Source organism: Notamacropus eugenii, chromosome 2, assembly GCF_028372415.1.
Source record: "Notamacropus eugenii isolate mMacEug1 chromosome 2, mMacEug1.pri_v2, whole genome shotgun sequence".
NCBI classification, from domain to species: domain Eukaryota; kingdom Metazoa; phylum Chordata; class Mammalia; order Diprotodontia; family Macropodidae; genus Notamacropus; species Notamacropus eugenii.
In genome coordinates, this window is record NC_092873.1 from 258,347,684 (window position 1) to 258,375,147 (window position 27,464).

Sequence of the window (27,464 nt, forward strand, 5' to 3'; positions counted from 1 at the left end):
TCATGCAGTAAGAGGATGATAGCATCAGAGCGCTGAAAGTTGAAGGAATGGTGAGGTTTTTATTGCCCCTGAACTTGAAACAAGAAGCCCACATCACTACCCTTGTGTAGGCAACTATCCAGCTGAAAAAAGTAAGAGAGTTACTACATAGATAAATTAGATCATATAGATTCAAAGATATTCATAGATAATATCTACTTAAAGGGAGTTTCTCTAAACCAGAAACATTTCAAATTAACTTTTCCATTTCAAAGTCCTCACATTTACTCTGCCTAGATTACATTGGGATTATTGCCCTAAATTCTACATTTTTGAAAGGACACATGAATTGAAAAGTGATAGAAGGATCCATAAGCAGAAGAGGAATTCTGAGCTACAAAGGGCAGAAACAAGAGAAATGAATGGCTATTTTCAGGGCAATAACTTTCAGCTCCAGGAAGAACCTTCCAATGTTATAGCTGTCCCAAAATAAAGCAGGCTACCTTGTGAAACAGTGAGTTCTTTGTCACTGAAAGGTTTCGTGCAGAAGTGAGATGATCCTCCAGGATGTTACAGAACGGAGTTTTATATTCAGCAGAGGACTAGATGAGATGATTTCCAAATTGTCTTTCTAACTTCAAGATTCCATGATTCTAAATGGAAAATGACGGGATGGTGGTGATGCTAATTCTAGGATTGATAGATGAGCGAGGAGCTCCACCTCAGAATTTCTGTCTTCATGCTTCCCATGCTCCCCGCCCAGAAGATTTCCAGTCAAATTGTCTTAGAGAGGTAAAATGGGTAATAATATTGAGCAAGTGGGTTTTCCTTGGATTTGCTGAATTGAACCCCCATTGCCCTTCCTATATCTTTGTCAAGAAAACCTAATGGACATTATTGATGTGATATGGCCCAAAGCTTCACAAAATATTTGGACATGACAATGACCAAACTACAACAACAGAACCTGAGAAGGCAGTAGGTTAAATCCATTGACTGTGGAATCCTATCAAATGTGTAGAGACCTAAGTTTAGAAGTAAAAAATGTTTGTTCTTCCATAGTATACTCACTAGACATATGCTGTGCTAGTACTAAATTACACCAGGCTTTTTTTAAAAAATGAAGTGTGAATGGTAGGGAGCTAAGAAGTGGGTGGATATATTAACAGTGCATATTTCCATTGAATGGTCAGTCCATGGTATTTATATATATGTATGTGTGTATATTATATAATGAATACATATAAATACACACACGTATTCATACATGCATTTATATATACATATATGACTCTCAGTTGTTTACTGTATCCATGATCTTATCAACATCATTATGCATAATCCCACATGATTCCACTTGGTTTCCTTCATATTTTTTCCCACAATGCAAATTGAAACCCAGATATCCCTCTCAACCTGGGTGACTCTTCTTGTCTGTGGTCTCCAGTTAACTTTCCACAGAGAAACTGCTGAAGGTGCTGAAGACTTTCCTCTAGGTCTCTTGACATTTCAATGACATTTATGCTTCATGCAAACTATCTCTCTGTTATGTGGTAGCTTACCTCATTTTCTCAGCATACGTCTTTTTTAGTATAAGTTTTATATTGCTGCTTCTGACTAATTAATCACTAATTAATTATATTATTAATATATTATATTAATATATTATATTATATTAATATATCATATTATATTAATATATTATATATATATGTTAATATATTATAACACATAATATATTAATATTGTATTAATATATATTAATCACTAATTAATAATATGCTCCTTGCTGTCCACTATATAATTCTACTTTGCCCTTTAGGTGATGGTGATGGGAGCTAAAAATCTTTTCTGCCCATTCATAGGACTTGAGTGGGGGCTACTGAGGGAGGATTGATTAGGGGATGCTTGTTTCCTATGAAGGCCCATACCTTTTGCTGATTGCTAATGAAGCACAAAGTCATGAGGAGTCATGCTCTCAGCTCTGAAAAGAGTATATATATGCTCTGAGATGAGGTTTTGCTTTGGGTCTTAGTTTTTGGAAGAAGGTTTGTGTGCCAGATGAGACTCTGGGCAGCCGTTTTAAGCAGCCCCTGGGCTTTGAAAGCTCAGATGTGCTTCTCTCTCTGGTAATGATGTATGTATTGTCTATGGTCAGACAATTGGAAGCCCTGTCTGTTGGTTCTGGTTGTATTTTCTTTGTTAGTATATGTGTTTGATTAAAGTGATTATTGGCCCCTCAAAAGTTGCTTTTCTTTTAGAAAAGCACCTAAGAACTTTTGTAACAGGCCCTCCTGTGTATGCAAGGGTGCTTACTGCTATGGTGGCCCACAATTTTAATTTTTCAGAGATCCAGAGAATTTCAGAATATTCAGCACTTTTAGCAATATAGTTACTACATGAACAACATACACATACACTAAACACACTGTACATACACATACCCTGCTTATTGATTATATACCTACATATTAACTCATATTTTAGGACTCCTCAGGTCCAGGATTACAGTTTTAGGAGGTTTCCTAGATATCATGTAGTTCAACCACCTCATTTTATAAATTAGGAAAATAGTTTCAGATAGATGAAATATCTGCTATGTCCTCTTATATGTGTAAATACAAAGTACACATCCATATTTTCAAGTGATTGTGAGCTCTGTTTCTCTTCTATCTGTTCAATCTGCCTGAAATATATCTTCTTGCTCTGAAAATTGACATTGTAAATAAGGAAATAGAAACACTGAGGCAGTAAGTAGCTGTCCCAGTATCTGAACAGGTAATATCAGCACAGAGCCTGACACATAGCAGGTACTTAGTGAATGTTTACTGAATGAATAAATGGTCTTGACTCTGAGTTCCACACTGCAATCAATGTGCTACTTAGAACTCAATCAGTTCAAGCTAATTTAGGATGAGTATATTGTGGCATCATAGATCTAGGACTATGAAAGGGTCATATTGTCCAACTCTCCCCCTTTTTACAGATGAGGAAACTGAGGCCAAGTGACCTACCCAAGCTCACCTGTGTAGAGATTCAAAGAGTAAGTATGTGAACTCCAAGTCTGACACGGATTTCACTGTACCACATTTATCCTTGTATCCATTGCTGTTGAGTTTGTGCCCTCAAGAAGCTAGGAAATTCAGAGTTCATAGTAGCAACCGTGCCTTAAGCAATCTAGTTGTGAGTAAATTATCCAGTCAAAAGACACTAGAAGCTCTGTGGGAATTGTTTTGGACTCTTACCTAAATGCATACTTAGGGCTTCTTTTAGAAACTCAGTTATTGACCTGGCAGCCTGTCACATTTCCCATGGAGCTCTGGCTCCAAGTATAGTGCTGTGGGCTGCTTTTCATTCACACCAAGACTGCCAAGGGAAAATGTACTGGGCCATCAATTCAAGAGAGAGCCCAGATCCGGAGGGTCTCTCTTGTCCTGGGCTCTCTCTTGTCTTTTCTTCTAAATTTAATAAGCTCCATAGGCAGGGTGTCTGGGTGTTTGTGTGAACATTTGAGCCCCATTGAACCTTAGGTGTCCTAGTGGTCAAACTGATACTAATGTAACTAGCTCCCTCTACTGGCCTATAGCATTGGTGACCATGTCTTAGATTTTCCAAGACAGTCCTGAAGTCCTGATTTTACGAAAAGAAATTGGACAATGAGAGAGGTTTTAAAAAAAGAATATCCTTTATCAGACCACACTTGGTTCAGAAATCACATTCATCATATCTTTTTAGATACCAGTTACACAACTTTTTTTTTTTTTTGTCCCAAACTCAGAGAAGAAGTTTGTGGAAAGATTCCTCACCGAGTCCCAGATTCAGGTCTAGATTAGCCATCTCTCCCTCCCTTTCCTTTCCCACACAAACAATATCCAGAACAAGTATAAGGCTTTCAGGTTAGCATGAAGACCACCTCAGTTCACTCTTCTTTCTTTGCCCATCCATATTTCTATGGCCTTATAGTTTATCGGAGGTAAATGGGATTTATGAGATTATAAAATCACAGATTTCATAGGTAGAAATAGCCTTAGAGATCCTTTTCTTTAAACCAATGTTTTCATTGAATTGGAGAGGAAACTGTGAAATGAGTTGCCTAAGGTAATGTAGGTACTAAGTAGCTGAGAATATTCAAAGTCAATTCTTCTGACTTCAAATCCAGTGAATTCCCTCTGGTTTGACTCATAGTGGTTGAGTGGACAGGAGGACACAGATTCTAGAACTAGAAAGGGCTTTAGATGTTATCTCAGTCCAAACTATTTTGTTGCTGAATGGATGAATTAAAAAAAAAAAGCATTTAGTAGGTCCTTATATGCCAAGCATTATGTTAAGTGCTAGGGATATACAGAGAAAAACAAGAGTCTCATTTCTCAAGAACTTCACATTCTAAATAGCAGAGAAAATACATGTAGAAGGGACCACCAGTTGCGGGGCTGAGTCAGAGGATAACAAGACTTTAGAGATTCAGTGATTTGCCTGTGGTTACACAATTAGTATTTCTCAGAGGTCACACTTGAACCCCAGTTTTTCTGACATCAAGTTCAGGATTTTTTCTAGTTCACCATGCTGCTGAAAGGAGATGCGATGACTTTGAGAAGAGTGGGCAGTGTTGGGATCCCTCCTCACTTTCTTCTCCTGACATAATTGTTTGGTGAGTAGGCCAGAGGACTGATGCCAATCAGTTAATCTTAATCCCTGCATTTCCCAACTAACCAGAAATATGTAGTTTAGGAGTATTAGGAACCTTGAAGTATATAACCCACACTTCCAGTTGAGGGCCAGAGTAAATTGTTTTGACATTTGGTCTTTGTTTGCATATCAGCCACATGAAAATTTACTTTTCTTTCACAAGGGAGCTGGATATGTGTTTACAATTTGTAAAATGTTAGATTAAAAAAGACCAGCAAATAACCACTAAAATTAGCAGAACATTAAAAGAAACAAATTAATCATCTAGGCATTTCTTTTGGACATTTATAAGTCAGGACATTTCCAAAATCATCTTTTTGGTTTAGGACATTTAGAAAAAAAATACACAAAAAAGAAACAACACACTGCCAGGCTGAAAACTTAAGACATCACGTCCTTGTACACAGTATATTTTTGTGGCTGATGCAACTGATCGAAATAGGAGGCTGCAGAGTACTACATGCCTTCACAACTGGGTAATGGGATGTGTTTTATTCATAGGTGGCTGGTCAAATTCTTGGATGGGCAGCCAGTGTGACACGCATTTCAGGCTCCAGTCGGGTTGGTAGGACAGGTGTCCACTTGAGAACTTGGCACCCAAATTGGTAAGGCTAGGAGAGACACCAAAGTCAGAATAAGTCAGAGAATCTGAAGGAGCTCCTTCTGGCAGGGAATGCTCCCATTAGGAGCAGATCTTGGGGCTAACTACAGTAGCACAAAGGGAAAAGAGTGGGATCTTCACTGCTAGCCGTATCAGTCAGTAAACATTTATTAAGTGCTTAATACAATCCAGGCACTGTGTTAGGCACTGGGGATACAAAAAGATAAAAAAGAAAACACTATGTGGCACTGTGAATAAATTTATCACTGCCTTTCTTGTGTGGATAAACAGAGCTTTGAAAATGTTTGGTCCTATGTGGATAAACAGAGCTTTGAAAATGTTTGGTCCTGGTCAGTGACTTCATTGTTACAGGGAATTTTTATTGAGAGGGAAGGGGTGAGGGAAACTCCAAATACTCATGCAGGTCAATAACTGCTCAGCAATTTGGAGTTTTAGAGACTAGCCTGGGGGTACTCATGCTAAGAGAATAAATGACTTGCCCAGGGTCACCCCGTCTATGTGAATCAGAGGAAGAACTGTTATCTCCGAGGCTCTTTCTCTTTGAGGTGTGCAAAACAGTCTCTCCCTGCTGCCCTTCGTGAGCATTAAATGCTCTTGGGGGTTGAGGAGTGGGACAGTGGTTTTATAATAGAAACTATGACACAGAATCCTATGCTTATAATGACACGCTGAATATTCATAAACCTAAAAACAAGCCTTTTGAAACTCACTCCCACTCACCAGGGTAGAAGTATTCAGCAGGAGATGCTCAGCAACCTTCCATGTGTCATTCACTTCAGGGGCTGAAAATACAATGTCTTTAGTTCTTCTGGCTGATCTGGATCCCCCCTTTTCTTTTTCTTTTTGGGTACTATTTATTTTATGTTTGTGTGCTAAGAGATTACATATATTTTTTCCCATGGCATAAACAAAATGACTTGCATTTCATGAGGAGAATAATTGTAATGAGAAGTTACGCTTGGAGGGGAGTGTTGCTCAATTTATGGGAAGGAGAAATAAATCTTGTCTGCTTGACATAGGGTGGATTGCTACTGCATTTTCCTAACAGGATCATCACTCCTATCATCTTTTTCTCTTGGGTGAGGGGAAAGGCAAAAGAGCAAATTCATAAGGATCTCTCCCCTTCTCTTTCTTCTGCCCCTCCCCCTTTCTCCTTTCCAGAAATGAAAGACTTTGATGATTCCAATGAGAAATCTGTCCCACCCAATGCCTGAGCTGGGTGGCATAGTTAAAAATGATCTAAAAAAAGGATGACATCATTTCTACAAAAAAGAAAAATGACCTCTGTCCATGCTGAAAAGAGCAGATCAGGACTAGGTCAGAGCTATCCATTTTCCCTGAAAAGTCAAGAGACTACAGCTGCCTTTTTACAGGACTGTGTCTTAGTGTTTTTGTGGAGAATGTCAGAGGAAAATCTTTGCTCGTGTTTATGGGTATGTAGAGTCTTTTTTTGGTGGAGAGGGGAGGTGCCCTAAAACGTAGTACTTCTCAGGCACCTTTGCTACCCAAATATGGAACTGGGGCAGCTGAAACACATTATGAAAATAGCATTAAAAACCTGTAATGCACCATAAATAAACAGAAGGAGACAGCCAGGAAGTTGTGCTAATCACTGCTTTGATGTAGCATGAATTACTGTATCTTTTTTTTAAAGGGCTTCAAATTTCTGACTGCTTGTTATGACTCAGCTTTCATCGCTCTAGGGAGAGGCTGGATCCAGTTTTCCATACTCCCCCCTTTCCCCCCACATTCATGGTGACAGCTGGTGTCCTTTGACTCACAGGGAAATGATTTCTCCACCCCTTCCTCCTACCCCCATCCCCACCTTCACCCCACTTTTCTGGCAAGTTTCCTTTGCAAGCATGTCCCTTCAATTGCTCTAACTGGAGTAGCAATGGTGAAGATGAGAACTTGGCTCATTTCTAGCTATGGATCAGCGACCCTCTTTCTGTGCTTTCCCTGCTGCCCCAGTGCTGCTGCAATGCCCTATTTTTAATCTCTTGTAATCTGGTTTCCTATCAGTTTGTCTGGGTCAGTGAGGAATTTTGCAACCAGTAACATGGTGAAGGTGGGGGTGGGGGAGATTAGTGAGGATCAATGAGCTCCTGAAAGAACTGTGGGTATAGCTCAGGCACCATACTAAAACAGATTTTACTGCCTGTTGTCATTCATTGCATTATTAGTTTACTTTGATGAGGATTATTTGCTTTAAAAAAAAATTCCCAAGCATGAATTTTAGACAAGGGAGTCTAAAAGTGCTTAAGTGTGATAACAATTTCAATGAATTCCTTGATCTTATGTTAATATAAATGTTGCAGGGCACCAACAAATGCCAGAGGCTGTCTCCATTCTGTAACTTGCCAGATAGCCACTGTCCAATGTGACTTCAGGCTGGCTCCTGGTGCTGTTAATAATCTCTAGCAATCATTACCTTGGACCCGGATCCTAGAGTGCCCTCTTGTGTTTAGAAGTGCTTTGACAGGCAGTTGAAATTTTGTTTAAAATGTTTCATCACCATTTACAATTGAGCTTTAATTTGATGCAGGCTAAGTTCTTTTAGGCAAACATTGTAGTTACAAATGTCACCACTGGATTTGGGAACATTTCCGGGGTAGGATGAAGGGCGTCATAACACAGACTAAAGAAAAGTTATATTTTTTTCCATTCTTTTATTGTGTCCTGTGTGTTGTAGTGGAAAAGGCCCTGAATTTGGAATCAAAAGCCCTAAGCTGGCACAATGATTTTGTACTGACTTCATGTATGATTCTGGGCCAAGTCAAGATCCTGGAAGATTTCTAGGGAAGATGGTCAGTGTAGTAATTAAATCTGACCAGTAATTTGTTCTTTCAATTTGTCTTCGTACATGGTACAGGGGGTGGAGGGAAGGAAGCACTAGATTTGGAGTCCAAAGAACTGAGTATGAAACTTGATTTTGTTACTGCCTATATGATTCTGAGTAAGTTAGAAAGTAAGTAATTTGCAAAAAGAGGAAAATGTGATTTGTCTATGTGAAGAGACCAATGTGGATGCACAAGGAACTCACCAATCTTTTTAGTTTGATCTAGGAAATGTTCAGAAGATGAAGGTAAATCCAGGTAACAAAAGGTTGAATATGGGAATATGGCAGAGTCCTACCAAAAGGTGTTAGTAATGCTAAGGCTCCAAAAGAGAAGAGACTGGTGAAGGATTTTAAGGCTAAAAGAATTTTGTTTTGTTTTGTTTGTTTTCAATACATTGAGAGAAAAGAGAAGACAAGAGAGATCAGACTTTTGTTTTAGCTGGGGTTAATACAAAACTGTTCAGTTTTTATTTTGCTTCTCTTTTCTCTCCCAAGGTCAATGACCTTTGTACTGAAAATGATAGATTTAGATAGACAATAGATGGTGAGCTCCTTGAGGGCAGGGACTATCTTTTGCCTCTTTTGGCATCCCCAGTGCTTAGCATGGTGCCTGACACATAGTAGGTGGTTAATAAATGCTTATTGGCTAACTAGATGGAACAAAAACTACTAATATGACATTTGTATTAAAGATAAGTAAGGAGATAGAGAGCACTCAGATGTCCTTGATGAATTCAGGTCACTAGGTGCAGATGAATTACATTTTAGAAGACTATAAAACTGGAATATGTAATTGTGAATTTGTCAGTAATCTTTGGGAGAGCATGAAAAACAGGAGAGAGGCTACAAGACTGAAGAAGGGTAAATGTTTCAATTTTTTTAAAAAAAGGCAAGAAGCCAATGAACGTGATTTTAATTTCTGGGGAAATTCTAGAATGAATCATTAAAATGATGGTGAATAAATATCTAGAAAAATATTGTTGCTGTTGTGTCATTTCAGTTGTGTCCAACCCATCTGGGGTTTTCTTGGCAAAGATAACGGAGTGGTTTGCCATTTTCTTCTCCAGCTCATTTTGCAGATGAGGAAACTGTGGCAAGAGGTTAAGTGGATTGTCTGGGATCACACAGTAAGTCTCTAAGGCCAGATTTGAATTCATGAAAAAGAATCTTTCTGACTGCAATCCCAGTACTCTATTCACTGCACCACCTTGCTACCCAGAAAGGGATGGGTAGATCACAGAAAGTCAGAATAAGTTCATCACAAATAGATAATTCCAGAGTAACCTCATTTTCTTTGTGACAAGATGACTAAGCTAATAGATAAAGAAAATGATGTGGGTGTACTTTAATAGATTTTAGCAAAGTTTTTGACAAAGTATGCTATATTATTCTTGTGGAGTAAAGAGAGAGAGAGGGGGAGAGAGAGAGAGAGAGAGAGAGGGACAAGATGAGTCTTACAATCAGAGGGATTAAAAAACAGAGTAGGTGGCACAGTGGATAGAAGACTAGGCCAGGAATCAGAAAGACTCATCTTCTTGAGTTCAAATCCTGCCTCAGACTCTTACTAGCTGTGTGGCCCTGGGCAAGTCACTTAAGTCTCTTTGCCTCAGTTTCCTCATCTGTAAAATGAACTAGAGAAGGAAATGGCAAGCCACCATAGTATCTTCACCTAGAAGACCTCAAATGGTCATGAAAAGTTGGACAGGATTGAAATGACTAAACAGCAATCACGTGAGTAAATTAGTGCTCCTTCCACTTTACTATACATTTGTTTACTCATAAGACTGGCAGCTCTGTGAGGAAGATGAGGATGTTCTAATTTCCTCATTTGTGAGCTCTGACAACAGTAAACTTAATCAATCTTCTGGGCATAGGGCAACTTTCATCTTGTAACCTGTTTCCTCTCACTGCCAATGTGTGCTTCTTTCTGTTAAGAGTCAGGATTGTAATCTCATTCTTAGTTTTTTAAAGTCTATTAAATTGAAAATGTGTTCAGTGGGATTGACAATTGTTGTCTTCTCATCAATCAAAGTGCAAAAAATATAAACCAGTCAATTTTAATTTTAGATAAAACCTTTTATCTAGGCTTCAGAATGGCATCCATCATTTGCTAAATCTATAGAATGTGTCTCATTAATGTGTACAATGAGAAGCTCACCATGTGGTCTCTAATGTGCTTACCATGGCTTATTTGTAGCAGTAGCCCAAGTGATTTAAAAAAAAATACTGCAGGTCGAATTATAGATGGTTCCCTGAGGTGCTTTAATTGGAATTCATCAAATGATGTTGCTTTACACTCTCCCTATTATTATTGTGCTAGATCCTGATTAAAAAGTGACATATTCATTATTTGAAGCCAAAAAAAAGTTTCTGGAAAATATGGTATATTTTCTTTTTTACTAACCTATCCACCTTTACCTCCATTCCTTCATTACAGAGGTGGAGAATTATGGCTATAGAATACTGCATGTGATGTTATATATGATTGATATACTGGTTTTACTGAACTATTCCCCCCAACTCATTTCTTTTTTGTATATTTTGACAAGACAATCAGGGTTAAGTGACTTGCCCAGGGTCACAGAACTAACAAGTGTCAAGTGTCAAGTCTCAGAGGCTAGATTTCAACTCAGATCCTCCTGATTTCGGGGCTGATACCCTATCCACTGTGCCACATAGCTACTCCCCCTCCCCCCCCCCCCAGGCCCCAATAACCAAAACAAAGCAACCCTTTTTGGGTTCTGGTCATTCACAACCAATTTTAAATTCTATATCAGATATAACATCTTATTTAAGTTAGAAACTTGTTATCCTTTGTAATCACACGCAAAGAGCCTTAGAACTCAAAATATGTACATGGTACAACCCCTCCACACACTCAGTCTTTAAACATTTATTAAGCACCTTTTCTTGTTCCAGGCACTGTGCTAAGTACTGGGGATTCAAAATCCCTGCTCTTAAGAAGCTCATGGTCTATGGAGGTGATAATATTCAAGCAAATATGTACAAACTTCTCACAGTAGAAGTTGAAGATAATCAACAGAGGGAAGGCATTATAATTAAGAGGAATTGGGAAAAACTTCCAGTAGAAGGCGGAATTTTAGATGGAATTGAAGGAAGCCAGAGTAGCCAGAAGGCAGAGATGAAGAAGGAAAGCTTTCCAATGCATGGGAGATAGCCAGTGAAAATGCCAGAAAGCTGGAGATGGCATTTCCTTTTATACCACATCCTCTAGCAAATTAAACATTTGTTAATGACTCCAATTTGATGTGCAACTCAAGACCCCAGAGACAAAATCACAGAATCACAAAAACTCTGAGTTGAAAACAACCTTAGAAGCCTTCATAGCCAACTCTTACCTAAATAAGAATCCTCTCTACAACATATCAGAAAAAAAAAAAAAAGTTAGGCAGCCTTTGTTTGAAGATTTCCAGAGTGGGGGAATCCATCACTTCACAGAGAAGTCCATTCTATTTTTGAACAATTAATTATCATTTTTACATCAAGTCCAAATTGATCTCTGTTCAATTTCTACCCCTTGCTCCTACTTCTGCGTTTTGGGGCTCAGCTTCTTCTAACAGAAAGGCCTTCAAATACTCATATATGGCCATCATATCTTCTCAGCGTGCTCTTTCTTTATCTTAAACGTATGTAGTTCCTTTAATCGATTCTCACACACTTTGATTTTAAGGCCTTTCATCAGTCAGCTTGCCATTTTCCAGATCAAGGGTTCGTAATCTGGGATTAGTGATTTTTTTGGTAAATGTTTTTCAATGTAATTGAATTCCTTTGTAGTTCTGTGTATTTTATTTTATGCATTTAAAATATTCTTCTGATAAGGAATCTATAGACTTTATCAGACTGTTATGGGGTTCATGATACAAAAAGACCCCCCCAAACCCAAAAACAATCCTTTGAAGCTTCTCAGTCTCTAAGTCAGAACTGAACATAACATTTCGGTAAGATTTGATGAAGAAATAACATACCTGTACTATAACATAGTCCTGGACACTCTCTATTAGGATACCCTAAAATCCTGTTAGCTATTTTGGTGGTGATGGCACATTGTTAATTCCTACTAAGTTTGGAGTTCACTAATGTTACATGTTACAACTAGTGGCTAACCAAACCTTCCCTGCATTGCATTAGTGAAACTGATTTTTTAAAAAATTCACATGTAATCTAATACATGCACTTAGCACAATGTTTAGCAAAAAGTGAGCATCTAATAATTTTTCATTCATTCATTCATTCATTCATTCATTCATTCATTCACTCTCTCCATTTAATCCTATTAAACTTCATCTTGTTCAATGAAGTTTTAAGCTTCGTAATTTTGGGGAGTCCTGATTCTATCATCTGGCATGTTTGCCATCCCTCTCAACTTTGTGATATCTACACATGTGATAAGTATTCTTTCTCTAAGTTGTTGATAAAAATGTTAATGGGAATACCAAAGGTTAACAGCAAAGATCTATGGGCAATTCCCTAAGAAACTTCCTTCCATGTTGATATTAAATTATTATGACTGCTTATTATGATATTAAATTATTATGACTGCTTCTGTTGTCTACTTATTCAACCAGCTCCAAGACATAAACCTAAGAATAGTGTAAGAGATTTTGTCATATCCTTAATTAAAATCTATGTAAAATCTATTTCCAACATTCCCCCAACCTATAATCATAACTCTCCCCCAACTCATATGTAGTTTTCACCAGCAATAGGACTACTGAAAAAAATGAGTTGTCTTGACAAATTAAATGTGAAATCTTGAAAGTACTTCAATAGAGATATTGCATTTTACTTATGCATTTTAAAATACATTTCACCTATACAAAGTTCAATATAAGTTGTCAATATTCTTTCTGTGAAAGTACAAAAAAACTGTCACCTATTTATAAACCAGTGAAGCAAACTGACATTTTCTGATCAGTGAGTATTAAATTATGAATGTTCATGAAAGGAAGTTTAATAAATAAAGGTCCATAAAGGACATTTTAAATTCAGTTTCAGGAGTTAGAAATTTAGAATTAGAAACTTTTGGGGGATATTTTGTATAGGAACTACTTAATCTATAATATGAGCTTTATAATAATAATAATTTATTTTGTTAAAACCATATTTATTTGTGTTTTTGCTTCTTAGTATGGACCCTTACCATCTTAGTAGATTGCATCATGGGTTGCTGTGCCCTGTCTCCATCCAAAAGACCTCCATCTAATTATCTGATAATGAACATTCAAAAACTGAGGCTTGGTGCATTTAAAAGTGAGGCTAGGACTTAGATAATAGATACAATCTGTCATGGGAACCATATTCAAATCATTTCTTATTTGATAGAACCTGTCAGAGCAGGTGCTTTCCTGGCAAAAGCTACCAGAATTCAATGGTGCCTCTATGCCTTGGTAGGGGATAGGAGGAGGGATCTAGTGGATTTCTATTCAAAACTGTAATTGATCACAGTTCATGATGGATTTGTTATTTCTATAAATACTTTAATTTATAATATGTTATTAAATATTACAGTTTTATGTTGATGCACAGACACTATCAAGAAAGAAAAAGAGAAGATATTAGTGTTATAAGTGTTGCTTTTGTTCTTATCTTGCAAATAGCAATGTTCTTAACTTTAGCAGTATTTGTCTAACTGAACTTTGTTGTCAATTCAATTACCAAATATTATTATAATGTAAGGCAAATAGACTAATAACCATCATTCACATAAGAAACATAATGCTACTTACCAACCATCAGCAGGGCATGCAAACAAATTAAAGGGATGTATGAAAAAAATTTAATTAAACTAGAAATACTGTGAAATCATTCACTCTCATTTTCTTCAACTGAATTATTATAATAGACATAAGGATGAGGGGCTAATATTTGCCTTAGGCATTATATCTAACAGTTATTTTTAACTAGTTTACAATTTACTTGATGCCTATTATTTGTAGCTCTATTGGGCATTATGAGGAAGCAAAATAATTAGAAATCATTGTTATTGTAAAGGAACTTATCCTCTATTGTAATAGGAGATGGTGGGTAGAGGAGAATCGAGGAGACATGAAACATATGTAGGAAACAAATTGGAGAATATCCATATACAAAACATCAGCTAGTATAAAACTGAAAACACAAATGCTAAGAGAATACAGAGTAAGATCAATAGGAAGGATTTTTGTTTAAAAAGGTTGAAGGGAGGATAGGAACTAGACCTGCGAATCCTCTGATGTAGGGAGCGACTACTACCAATATAGGTAGACACTGTCTTTTTTTTTTCTTTCAAGACCTGCATTATTTTATTTTGTGAGGTATGAATTTCCAGAACATCAGAAATGACTATAATTACATTTTTAAAAAATATATTTATTTATTATTAGTTTTCAGCATTCATTTCCACAAGATTTTGAATTCCAAATTTTCTCCCCATCTCTCTCCCACCCCAAGACCCTGTGCATTCTGATCACCCCTTCCCCAAATCTGCCCTCCTTTCTATCACACCCCATCCCTTCCATTATCCCCATCTTTTCTCTTTTCTTGTAAGGCAAGATATATTTCTATACCCTGTTGCCTGCATTTCTTATTTCCCAGTTGCATGCAAAAATAATTCTCAACATTACCTGAAACTTTGAATTCCAACTTCTTTCCCTTCCTCCCTCCCCATCCATCACCACTGAGAAGACAAGAAATTCAGTATAAACTATACATGTGTAGTTATGCAAAAGACTTCCATAATAATCATGTTGTAAAGGACTAACTACATTTCCCTCCATCCTATCCTGCCCCCCATTTATTCTATTCTCTCTTTTGACTTTGTCCCTCCCCAAAAGTGTACACCCTCCTCTCAGATGCCCTCCCTTCCATCATCCCCCCACCCCACTTATCCTCTTCTTCCCTGCTTTCCTATACTGTAAGATAGATTTTTAAACAAAATTGAATGCACGTTATTCCCTCCTTAAGCCAAATGTGATGAGAGTAAGCTTCACTTTTTCCCTCTCACCTTCCCCCTTTTCCCCTCCACTGAAAAAGCTTTTTCTTGCCTCTTTTATGAGAGATAATTTGACCCATTCCATTTCTCCCTTACTCCTCCCAATATATTCCTCTCTTACCTTTTAATTTTATTTTTTTAGATATCATCCCTTCCTATTAAACTCTCCCTGAGCCCTCTGTCTATATGTATGTATATAATCCCTCCAGCTACCCAAATACTGAGAAAAGTTTCAAGAGGTATAAATGTTATCTTTCCATGTAGGAATATAAACAGTTCAACTTTAGTAAGTCCCTTATGATTTTTCTTTCCTGTTTATCTTTTCATGTTTCTCTTGATTCTTGTGTTTGAAAGTCAAATTTTCTATTCAGCTCTAGTCTTTTCATCAAGAATGTTTGAAAATCCTCTATTTCATATAGAATGAAATTCTATTTTTCCTTCTGAAGCATTATACTCAATTTGCTGGGTAGGTGATTCTTGGTTTTAATTCTAGTTCCTTTGACTTCTGGAATGTCATATTCCAAGCCCTTCAATCCCTTAATGTAGAAGGTGCTAGATCTTGTGTTATCCTGATTGTATTTCCACAATACTTGAATTGTTTCTTTATGGCTGCTTGCAATATTTTCTGCTTGATCTGGGAACTCTGGATTTCTACGCCACAAAATTCCTGGGAGCTTTTTTTTTTTTTTCAGATCTCTTTCAGGAGGTGATCAGTTAATTCTTTCAATATTTATTTTACCCTCTAGTTCTAGAATCTCAGGGCAGTTTTCCTTGATAATTTCATGAAAGATGATGTCTACGTTCGTTTTTTGATCATGGCTTTCAGGTAGTCCCATAATTTTTAAATTGTCTCTCCTGGATCTATTTTCCAGGTCAGTTGTTTTTCCAATGAGATATTTTACTTTGTCTTCTATTTTTTCATTCCTTTGGTTTTGTTTTTTAATTTCTTGATTTCTCATAAAGTCATTAGCTTCCAACTGCTCCATTCTAATTTTTAAAGAACTATTCTCTTGAGTGAGTTTTTTAACCTCTTTTTTCCATTTGGCTAATTCTGCTTTTTAAAGCATTCTTCTCCTCATTGGCTTTTTGGACCTCTTTTGCCATTTGGGTTAGTCTAGTTTTAAAGGTGCTGTTTCCTTCAACATTTTTTGAGGTCTCCTTTAGCAAGCTGTTGAATTGCTTTTCATGATTTTCTTGCATCTCTCATCTCTCTTCCCAATTTTTCCTCTACTTCTCCTACTTGATTTTCAAAATCCTTTTGGAGCTCTTACATGGCCTGGGACCATTGCAAATTTTGTTTGGAGGTTTTGGATGTAGAAGCCTTGACTTTTATGTCTTCCTCTAATGATATGCATTGTTGTTCCTCACCTGAAAGAATGGAAGAAAGTACCTGTTCACCAAGAAAGTAGCCTTCTATTGTCTTATTTTTTTCCCCTTTCTTGGGCATTTTTTCCGGTCTATTACTTGACTTTTGAGTCCTTTGTCAAGTGGAGGGTATACTTGAAGGACCTATAAGTTCTCAGTTCCTCCAAGGTGGCACAATCAAGGGAGATGAGTTTACTCCTCTCCTGACCTGTGCTCTGGTCTGCAAGTAACCACGAGCTTTCTGCCCAGGATCTGCAAGTTGAATTCCCTCTCCAGACCCTATTCCAGCTCCACCACAACAGTCCTCCTCCCCTCCCCAGTACTGCCACTCAGAACTAAGACCCAGACATGCTGCTCCATTCCTCCAGGGTCTTTAGGCCTAGGGCTCAAAGAGTGGATGCTGTGTCACAGTGGCTGCCACCGCCCTGGAGGTGGGACTTGGGCTAGACAGCTTCCTTCTCACCCAGGTGAAAGAGCTTTCTTACTGACCTTTGAAGTGTCTTTGGCATTTGTGGGTTGAGGAATCTGAGAACTGCAGCTGTTGCCCCTGATTCCATACCCTGAAGCCTGCTCCAGTCCTGGTGAAGCAGTGCCACAGGGTTGAGCCTGAGCTGCGCTCCGCTCTGAGCCAGGTGCAATAGACCTTTTCAGGCTGCCTTGGGTTGGAGATCTCTTTTACTCTGTCATTTTGTGACTTCTGCTGCTCTACAATTTGTTTAGAGTCATTTTTTACAGATATTTCATGGGTATGGGAGGAGAGCTACAGCAGATCAATCCTCTACTCCACCATCTTGGCTCTGCCCCTAGGTAGACACTTTCTCTGCAACCAATGATTGCCTAGAAAGCAGTAATAGGTCAAGTGGCTTGCACGCAGTCAATAGCCAGCATGCTTCAGAGGTAGGATTTGTGACTACATTTTCTTGTCTTTGAAGCCCACTCTCTATTCTACCTTTTAAAAAGTTATTTAAAAAAAAGTAACCCAAAATACCTTAATATCTTTTAAAAACATTTGCCAACATAGACTTGCTCTTGTATATATTTAAACAAAATTGATAAGCAAAGCAACTATAATCTGACAATAATGAAACTTTCCACAGCTGTAGATTTCCCAACCACTCTTTACCAAGAGGATAGATATTGTTTATCTGAACTAAGATTGCTGATTCCGATCAGTTGATCAGTTTACTGTTGTTTTCATTTAATTTATATATTGTTTCTCCGGAGTCTGTTTTCTTTTCTTTTCATACATTTCTCTATGTTTCTCTGAATTCTTCATGATTTTCATTTCATATAGTGAAATAAGAGGTCTTAGAAGAAATTTTCTCAATTTTGAGTTCCCCAAACTAATTAAATCATAGCTATAATCCCTTGTTTCTGTCTCCTTAATAAAATGATATTCCATCATATTCATATTTATTCAGCCATTGCCCAATTGATGTGTGACAATTTCATTTCTATATTTCTACTACCAAAAAAGTGCTGATACACACATGTACATATATAAGCATGTATTTATATATATGTATGCATATATATATACATGTACATTTCATATACATGAAAGCATATACATGCTTTCCTTCTGTCTATAATTCTTAGAAGATAAGTCCAATAGTGATATGTGTCAAAACAAACAACAATTCAATCATTCTTTTATTGTATCTCCAAATTGTTTTCTCAAGTGATTAAACCAATTCGTGACTTCATTGAGAGTGTGGTATCGTTACCATCTTCCCATTACAACTCCAACACTGACCATTTCTTTCTTTTATTATTTTCTCCAATTTGCCACTCTTTAGCCATCTTCCTGTCAATGAACTCTGTCTCTGACTTCACACTCCAATTTGTGCCCTGGGACTCTGAACTTGTGACTGATAAGCCTTGATCACATCTACCTTTGACCAGGAACCAGCATTTTACTCTTTATTCCTTGTCATCATTTGTATATCCTTGTCCACATCCCCTTCCTGACCCCTTTACTACATATTTTAACTAAAATTGATAAGCAAAGCAACCACTTCTGGCAAAATTGAAGCATTACATAGCTATAACTTCCCCCAATTTTGAGGATGGATGTAAAATCAATGCTGCCATTCCTGGAAATGATGCCAGTTATTATCTCTGATCTTAATTGCCATCCTTGAAACTTCCTTGACCAGAGATAGCTCAGTAGCACTATGGAGAGAATGCTGAACCTAGGGTCAGGAAAACCTAGGTTCAAATCCAGCCTTAGATACTTACTAACTGTATGACCCTAGGCAAATCACTTAACCTCTGTCTGCCTCAGTTTTCTTGACTGTAACATGCACCTATCTCCTAGGGTTGTTGGGAACATCAAATGAGAGAGTAACTATAAAGCACTTAGCACAATACCTGGCATGTAGTTGATGCTATGTAAATGTTTAATACTATTATTGAGATAATATTTTCAAAACACCTAACAGTTTCTGGAACATAGTAGGTATCTTATAAATGCTCAGGGTCTTTACAAACAGTTGGACATGACTGAAATGACTGAATGGCAACAATAAATGCTTATTTCCTTCCATTTCTTCTCTCCCTCTCTTCCTTCCTTCCTTCCTTCCTTCCTTCCTTCCTTCCTTCCTTCCTTCCTTCCTTCCTTCCTTCCTTCCTTCCTTCCTTCCTTCCTTCCTTCCTTCCTTTCTGCCTGCCTTAATCACTCCACGCCCCCTTCACTCTCACATTAGTTGTCTTTTCTCATAAGAATGTAAGCCTTTTATGTGAAGGGATTTTCTTACTTGTTTTTCTTTGTATCAACACTTAGCATGGCACCTGGAACACAGTGAGCACTTAATAAATGTCTTTTAATTTTTTTTCACTGATATATGAAGTAATGCCATTGAATTATTTTAATGTACATTTTAAAAGGTATTAGCAATTTGGAATATTTTTTCCTTAAAATTCTAGGTAGTCTGCATTTATTCTTTTGAAATATCCTTTGATCACTTATAGATTGGGAAATGATTCTTGGTCTTATACATTTATATCAATTCACTGTGCTGCTTGAATATGATATACTTATCAGAAACAATTGATGTAAACATTTTCCCTAATCAACCAACAATTACTTTTCCTATTCTACTTACATTATTTCTTTCATGAATTTTTTTAAAAATTGTATATGTAATCTCTTTAAATGTCTTCTGTGATATGCCCTTGTTTGGTGATGATTTTGTCTTTTAAAAATAATTCTGAAAAGTTCTCTTTTCTTTCTATTCTGGTTTTGTGTATGTATATACACGTGTAACACCACTTTTTGTCGTACAGAAACTCTAAAAATTAAGTAGTGATATCAGTTGGGGAATGATGGCATAATTATTATTTTCCTTAAGGGAACAGGTTTATTTTGTATCCTGTTCCTTTATTGAAGTTATTGCTTCCATTTGTTATTGTTAATTTAAAGCAATTCTTTAAGTAGACTATTATATAACCTGCAAATAGAAATAATTTTGCTACTTGTTGCCTATGCACAATCTTCCAATTTGTTTTCCTTGTCTTATTATTATGCCTGGCACTTATTGTGCTATCTCAAATCAAAGAACTGAAGATAAATATCTTTGTTTTACCTGTAATGTAACCTTTCTCTATTAGATGTTTTATATACTTCTGTTAATGGAAAAGAAACGTTGTTTTTCAGTGTTGTTAACATTAAACAAAATTAGTGCTCTATTTTGTCATAATTCTTTTCTGCATCTCTTGAAGCAATGATGCAATTTTTATATAAATTTGGTATTAATGTGACTTACTATGTTTGTAGTTTTCCTGATGCTGAGCCTGTTTTTCTTCCTATAAAACCATTTAATAGTGATAATTTTGAATGCACTCCACTGTAGTCTCTTTGCTAGTATCTTATCCTCCATTTTTTTCCTTCAATAGTGACATTGTTCCCAAATTTTTTTGTCTGCTTCATCTCTTCCATCTTTGTATATCAAGACCATATTTACCTTATAGAATGAGTTGGAAAAGATGCTTTCTTCACCTAACTTGGGAACAATGTATGGTGTAAAGCACATAGGCTGATTAATTTTAAATTTTAATAGAATTCACTCATAAATTCACTTGAAATTGAAGTAATTTTTCTTTGTGAATTCAATTATAGCTTGCTCAGGGGTTTTTTTTTTCTTTACACGACTGAGTTGTTTAGCTATTTTTATCACAAGATTTAAAAAATCATAAAAATTTCAAATTTGTTTGCATACAGTTACATGTGATAATTAAAAAAACTTACTCCCTATTAATTGTGAATTTCTTCTTTCCTTTTTTATTTGGTAATTTATCTCTCTTTCTCTTCCTCCTTTGCACTCCCTGTCTTTTGCTTCAAATCAGATAATCATTTGATTACTTTTCTAAACTAAAAAAACCTACCTCTTTACCTTGTCAATAGTCTTTCAATTTTGTGTATTAGTTTCTTGAATTTTTCAGATTTACATTTTTGTATTGTTTGTGGTTAATTTGTAGATTTTCTTAAAAAACCAATCATATGCTCAGTGGATTATTGTTTTCTCTCTTTTGTTGATACAAGTGAGCAGCAATATCCTCTCTGGCCCACTTTGGGTGTATCTCAGAAATTTCAAAATGTTGTCTTGTTATTTTCTTTAATGTAGTCAGATGTTATTTCTATGACTTATTATTTGAGTCATTTTATTATTTAGGATTTGATATTTTAGTCTAAACATAAGTATCAGTCCTTAGTCATATTTCCATCATTGACTGTGGTGTTTGTAATATTATCTATAATTCTCCTCTTTAATATTCCACATAATATTTATTTATAAGTTCTTTATGCCCTACCATATCTTCATTTACAAAGGAATAATTCAATGATGAAAAATAGGTAGATTCTTGGAGATTCCCTATCAATGATCACTAAAGATCTATCATATCTTTTCCCTCCTAATATTGTTAATATACTTAAATCCTTTCCTGTTTAATTTTTTTAGATTTGTCTACATCTAGAAGAGAAAAGTCAAAGTTCTCAACAATTAATGGTCTGCTTTCTTAGATCATTTGTAATTCAGTTAGACTTTTCTTTAAATAAAAAAATGTTATGCCATTCCTACATATACATACTCTATATGAACATATTTAATGGTCATGGTGTTATATGCAAAAATTATATGCAATTGCTGTACTTGATCCAATCATATCTTTCTTTCTTTTTATTGTTGGTTTGTCTCTAATCACAGTTGCTATTCCTGCTTTTATGGATGTTCCAGAAGCATGATAAATTCTATTACAACCTTTCATTTTAACTCAATATAAATCTTCATGTTTTAAATATGTCACTTATAGCTAAAAAAGTTCTTGGGTTTTACTTTCTAATTCATTCTGTCACCTTCCTCTGTTTTGGGAACAAAATCAGTTGATTTTCGCTGTTATGAATATTTTCCCTTTACTAATTCTTGTTAAAATATTTCTTCCTCCCCCTCCTCTTCATTTAAGGATATCTCTTATCTGGTTCAACTTTCCTCTCTCTTTCCAGCTCATCCTGTTACCCACTTCATAATATTGTTTCTTTTGATTACTTAATTTAATTATTTATTTGTTTATTTATGTGAAATTTAAAACATTTCTTTACTAGCTCATAGAACAGTAAGGTTAATAAGATTTGCAGTTCCACTCCACCCTCCTCCCCCTGAACACATCTCGCTTCTCTTTGAATAATCTCATATAGCTCTTTAATTTCAGCAAAGTGTCTTTGTCCCTTTTCCCTCTCTTTCTTTGAGATTTTTTTCTTTCCTTTTTTTTTTGAGTATCCAAGTCAAAACTTGGCTATACTTACTTACTGACACTTAAAAATTGTGGGACTGCAAAATACAAGTAATCATCTCCCACTTCCATGAAAGAAACAATTATCACTTGAACCTCTTAAATTCTCATCTGGATTAAATTATATAATATTTTTTATCTAAAACATTTTGCAAACCTTAATGTGTTATATGAATGTTAGGTGTTATTAGTCTTATGATTATAAATGATTCTTTTTCTTAAGTTACTTTTACTCTTGTGTTAGCCTTTTGAAATCTCTTCCTCCCTTCAGCTTTCTCAACTGAAATACTTGGAAGTCATCAATTTTGTTGAAAATCCATTCTTCTCTCAAAGGATCATGTTCAGATTTTCAAGATAAGTCATTCCTCTTCACAATCATTTTTGTTTGCTTTTCAATATATTTTAATCCTTTGGTTCCTTTTTTATATTTGGTTTATAATCCTTTGTGTTTCTAATTGGATTTTCAAGGTATGTGACCTATTGCTTCTTATATAGTTGAAACAATTTTTGTTTGATTTAGGAATTCTGGACCTTGGCAAGCATATTATTGATGTGTCATAACTGAGATATCCCTGTGTATTCTGTCAGTATTAATTTAGATTTTCTCTTGTGATTTCTAAAAATATGGTATTCATATTTTCTATCATGTTATTCTGGGAGAACATAATTTCTTAACTTATTCCTTTCCTATTTTTTCAGGTAAATAGTTTTTGACAGTAGATATCCATTTTTTCAAACTTGAATTTGCTCTAATATTTCTTGCCGTAGCAATTTACTTGTTCCCACTTCCTCCCTTTTTTAAAGGATATCAATTGCTTAACTAAGGTTTATTTGCTTCTTTTCTAGGTTGCCTATTCCACTGTATTTTCTACTCACTATTTTTAGCCCCTTTTACTTCTCTTAGATAACTTTTGGTCATTCCAGATTTCCTTCCTGGGATTGTAAATAACTATTTCCTTCTTCTGAACTTTTCTTTTGGGATATTCTTACCCAATAGTGCTTCTTAGTTATTCTTAATTTTTCTTTGGATTTTTATCAATATTTCTACTATTGCCTTCTCCCTTCCCAATGCTTTCCACCCCTGCCATAATTGAATTGAAACCCCCTTCAGATGATTGGAGAAAACTTTATTTGAATTGCTGTTGTAGGGAGATACTGCTATGAGTGGCTAGTTGAGGAAATGTATGATTATTTGTACTCCTTGCATTTAATTAAAAATATGTCTATTGTATTAGCCACCCCCAAGTGAAAATCCTGAGGTAATGAATCCTCAGAGTGAGACCTGGGATGGAATGGACAGGAAAAATTGATATCTGTAATGGACTTTGAGGTGATCTGAATGGTGGTTGAAAGTAGCAGTCTTTCTTTACTGTATAAGTCACCATATATAAAATTAAAGAGAGGAGACAACAACTTGAGATGACTAGAAGTGAGTAATAGTGAACAGGAAGTCCACAATTGTAATGGACTCTGAAGTGACTGGTAAGGAATATTGGTGACTGTTTGATCTACCCATAGTGACATTCAAACTTAGTTTGAGCCAATAGTTACAAGTAGTCACTGACTACTAGAACCTGAGTGGAGGTTTTTACTTTTATTTTTGTATCGAGGTGCAAATTATCTTGCACAAATTTACCTGCTTTTTTGGATTTTGATTAAAAAACTCTATTGAGGCATAGATAATGCAAGACTTTGTTAGAAACTTTCATTCTAATACCTTGCTACAACTACATATATAACTTTCAAAAGTATTTGGATGGCACATTTAACTTTCTTAAAAATTTCTCTTATGGTTAATTATTTACTTATTCTTTTCATAGTCTAGTTTGTAGAATCCTTTTGTAGGTTCACATGCATTCATATCTTGATACTTAATTGAAGTTAATTCTATGAATAAGACAACAAAATGGATTTTTAAAAAGCATTTATATGGTCTATAATGGTAACTGCTCAATCCCTTGTCCTTTATCCCCAAAATTCCTCTATCACTCAAATTGTTCTGAATTTGGTGATTTGTTAATTCTGACTGATGTTGTTCTATCATTTCCAGTTGTCTGACATTCCAGTTTTTGGTCTTATTTTTATCAATCCTTTCCTGCAGGATGTTATGGCTGTAACTTTTTTTCTTTTCCACATCCCACTCTTACCTCCAAGGTTCTTTTAGCTCTTTACTGTTTATAGACATGTTTAGTGATGAGTAGGCATGTTGTATCATTACCTTCAATGTTTGACATATATAAAGTGTTTAATAAATACTTGTTGATTGAAAGCAAATTGATGTAAATCCTGCCTATTATTGCATATATTTCTAAATTTAATATTCATGCCCTTACTTCAATATTTCAAAGATTTGTGATTCTGTTACCTCCCTATCATGCTGATGCAAGTCTTTAGTGAAGTTAAAAGATTAGCCTTGATTCAGGCATGTGTAAATTTATCCAAAAGATAACATTTAAACCTGTTAATTAGAAATGTGTAAAAATATATTTGGATTAATATTTGGGAAAATATAATAAGATAGTAAGTTTATATATTTAGCTCTCTTTCTCTTGTAGTACAATAATATTCAACAGCTTGCTTTGCTTATGACAGTCACTCAAAATAGATGACTTGATTTATTATTAACATCTTCAGCAAGACTGCTTGAGCCAAAATGCCTATGAATATGAAAATTCATAAAATTGGTAAAATGAGGAGCATGCAGGAGATGAGGTCCCATTTCCACATAGATGATATTTATTCCTTCTTTGGCTGTTCTTATTCTTCTCTAGATCTAAACTTCTATTTACAAAGAAATATTGAAGCAAATTTAAAGTTGCAATCAACCACTCTCCTCTTAGAAGAATACCACAAAATATTCACTACCTGTTAAACTTTCTAAAATTTTGTGTCAGTTTGAAAAAGGGTTACATGTTCCTATTCCCCAGATTTACAGGTGGGAGAAAAGTATTTAAATATTATGTATATAAATGATTTTATTTCATATAGGAAATGTAACTACCATTGTAAATTTGTAAAATCTCCATGAGAATCCTTAATTTTTAAGAAGTGTTAAAGAATTCAATTTTTCTTCTGATCTCTACTTATTAATATGAAGATAATCCATGGAGTCTTGTAGATTATTATTTGATGGGGACTGACTTAGACTAAATGGTATGTTTTTATTTCTAGCATTCTAGTTGTGGTTTCTTAAGGGCAGAGGTGAGAACCCTAACTAGCGTTTTGGGTAGGAATAGTTAATTGTGTGCCTGGGAAAATCATGCTATTTAAATTTTATTTACTGGGGTGAAATGACAAAGCATAAGGAAGAAACATGTTGAAAGAAAAAGAGATTCAGTGACAAGCATTTCTGTTTTTGATAGAAAGTTGGAAACAAGATTTGAAATTCGGTGAAGTTCCCTACGCATTTGTTACTAACATTTTTAATATATTTGACTTTTGAAAAGGGAGGACATTATGGAATAGTTTTCTAAACCTAAGGGCATGGGTGGGGGTAAATCATATCTGTGGTCTGGTTTTTCAGAACTTGATGTCTGGTCTGCTGCCTTACATTTTTGTGAGTGGTATCCTGAGACATCTGTCTGAGTTTTAGTTTGTGAGAATATTGTTAGTTTGTTTTGGTGCTACTTCCAGATGATCAACTTGATGATTCAGTATTTTTCTGCAAACATGGATGGGTTATGGAGATCTCTTGTCTTTTTCCTCTTGTGACATAATATATCAAAGAAATGGATAATGTGAATGATGGCTCCAGTGACACATACCCTTCAATAGAAATGTGCATTTTATATACTGAGTTCAGTCCTTGAAAGAGTTCCCTACTATTCTTTTATCATACTTTTCTTTAGTACTTTTTATTTCTATTTTTTCTCTCCCTCAACCCTAGTAATCCCTTGAGTATTTTCTTTCTTCTTTCCTCTTATTATTCTCTGCTTTTATAGCCTCTTGATTTTGGAAGACGTAGGAAGATCTGAACTGCAGAATAATTCTAAGTCTATTTTCTAGCATTGGTCACTGGGGCAATTTTCATCAGTTTTTCCAGGTCTATCTAACTTTTGAAAGTGTGCTTTGAGGTTACATGATTTGTATATAAAAGATGATGTCATAAATTAGGAGAACATGGAAAATTTACATTAAATCTATGGATAAGTGAAGAATTTATGGCCAAAGAAGAGATAGAGAGCATCACAAGATGTAAAATGGATAATTTTGATTACATAAAATATTTTTAAAAAAGGTTTTGCACAAACAAAATCAATGTGGCCAAGTTTAGAAAGGAATCAAGAAATGGAGGAAAAGTTTACAACTTTGCAACTTTAAAAGTTTACAACAAAGTTTCTCTGATAAAGGCCTCCTAGCTCAACTATATAGAAAATTGGGCTGAATTCATAAAAATATAAGTAATTTCTTAATTAGTACATGGTGAAAGAATATGGCTGTGCAGTTTTTTTTTCAGGTTTTGCTCTGCTTTATTATTACTGAGAACATGGACTGTCCATCCGAGGAAGGGGAAGCCCATTACCTGGTTAAGTCTACCAGGCAGCTTTCAGGGTCTATACTGGGAGAGTAATGTGAAGAAGGGAGGAGAGAACTCCACGTTTGGGGAAACATGTGGGAAGGGCTGGCAGGTCCATGAGCTTGGAAAGACAGGTGAAAGGAATATTGTAGAGGCCTTTAAATGCCAGTCTGAGCACCTTGGAGTTGATCCTAGAAGGAAGAGGGAGTCACTGAATGTCCTTGAGTCCAGGTGGGACACAGACAAATCTGTCCCTGCAGAAGATGACTTTGGTAACTGGAGAATGGAGTGGACAAAGAAGAAACACGTTCTGAGGTTACTTTCGTTGAGGTGAGAGCTGATTAGGGAGGGGAATGAGACAAGATCAGGCTGGAGGTCATGGGAGTGAGGAGAAGGTAGGTGGGGTGAGGGGAGACATTGGCTTGTTGTTCTTTCACAGCACTGCTCCTTCTGGCTGACTCCATTTCTGAGCAGGTGTTACCTCGAGGCCCTCTAGGGTGGCAGAGGTGAACAAAGTCACATGTCATCTCTTTATGTCCTGGTTCCCCTCTCCCTCCCCCAGCTCCTGTGAAGCAAAGTCTATGTCTATCCCTTCAATTTTGGGAGGCCATTACCATCCCCATTTTACAAATTAGGAAATGGAGGCCCAAAGAGGTTGGGTGACTTGCTGAAGATC

At 35.9% G+C, this 27,464-nt stretch overlaps 1 long non-coding RNA gene across 1 annotated transcript in view; it reads left to right on the forward strand.

Annotated features, from left to right (window-relative positions):
* The window catches only part of LOC140527144 (uncharacterized), a 233,725-nt gene that overhangs the window by 17,168 nt on the left and 189,093 nt on the right, over positions 1–27,464 (forward strand). The gene's annotated exons all lie outside the window — the stretch shown is intronic.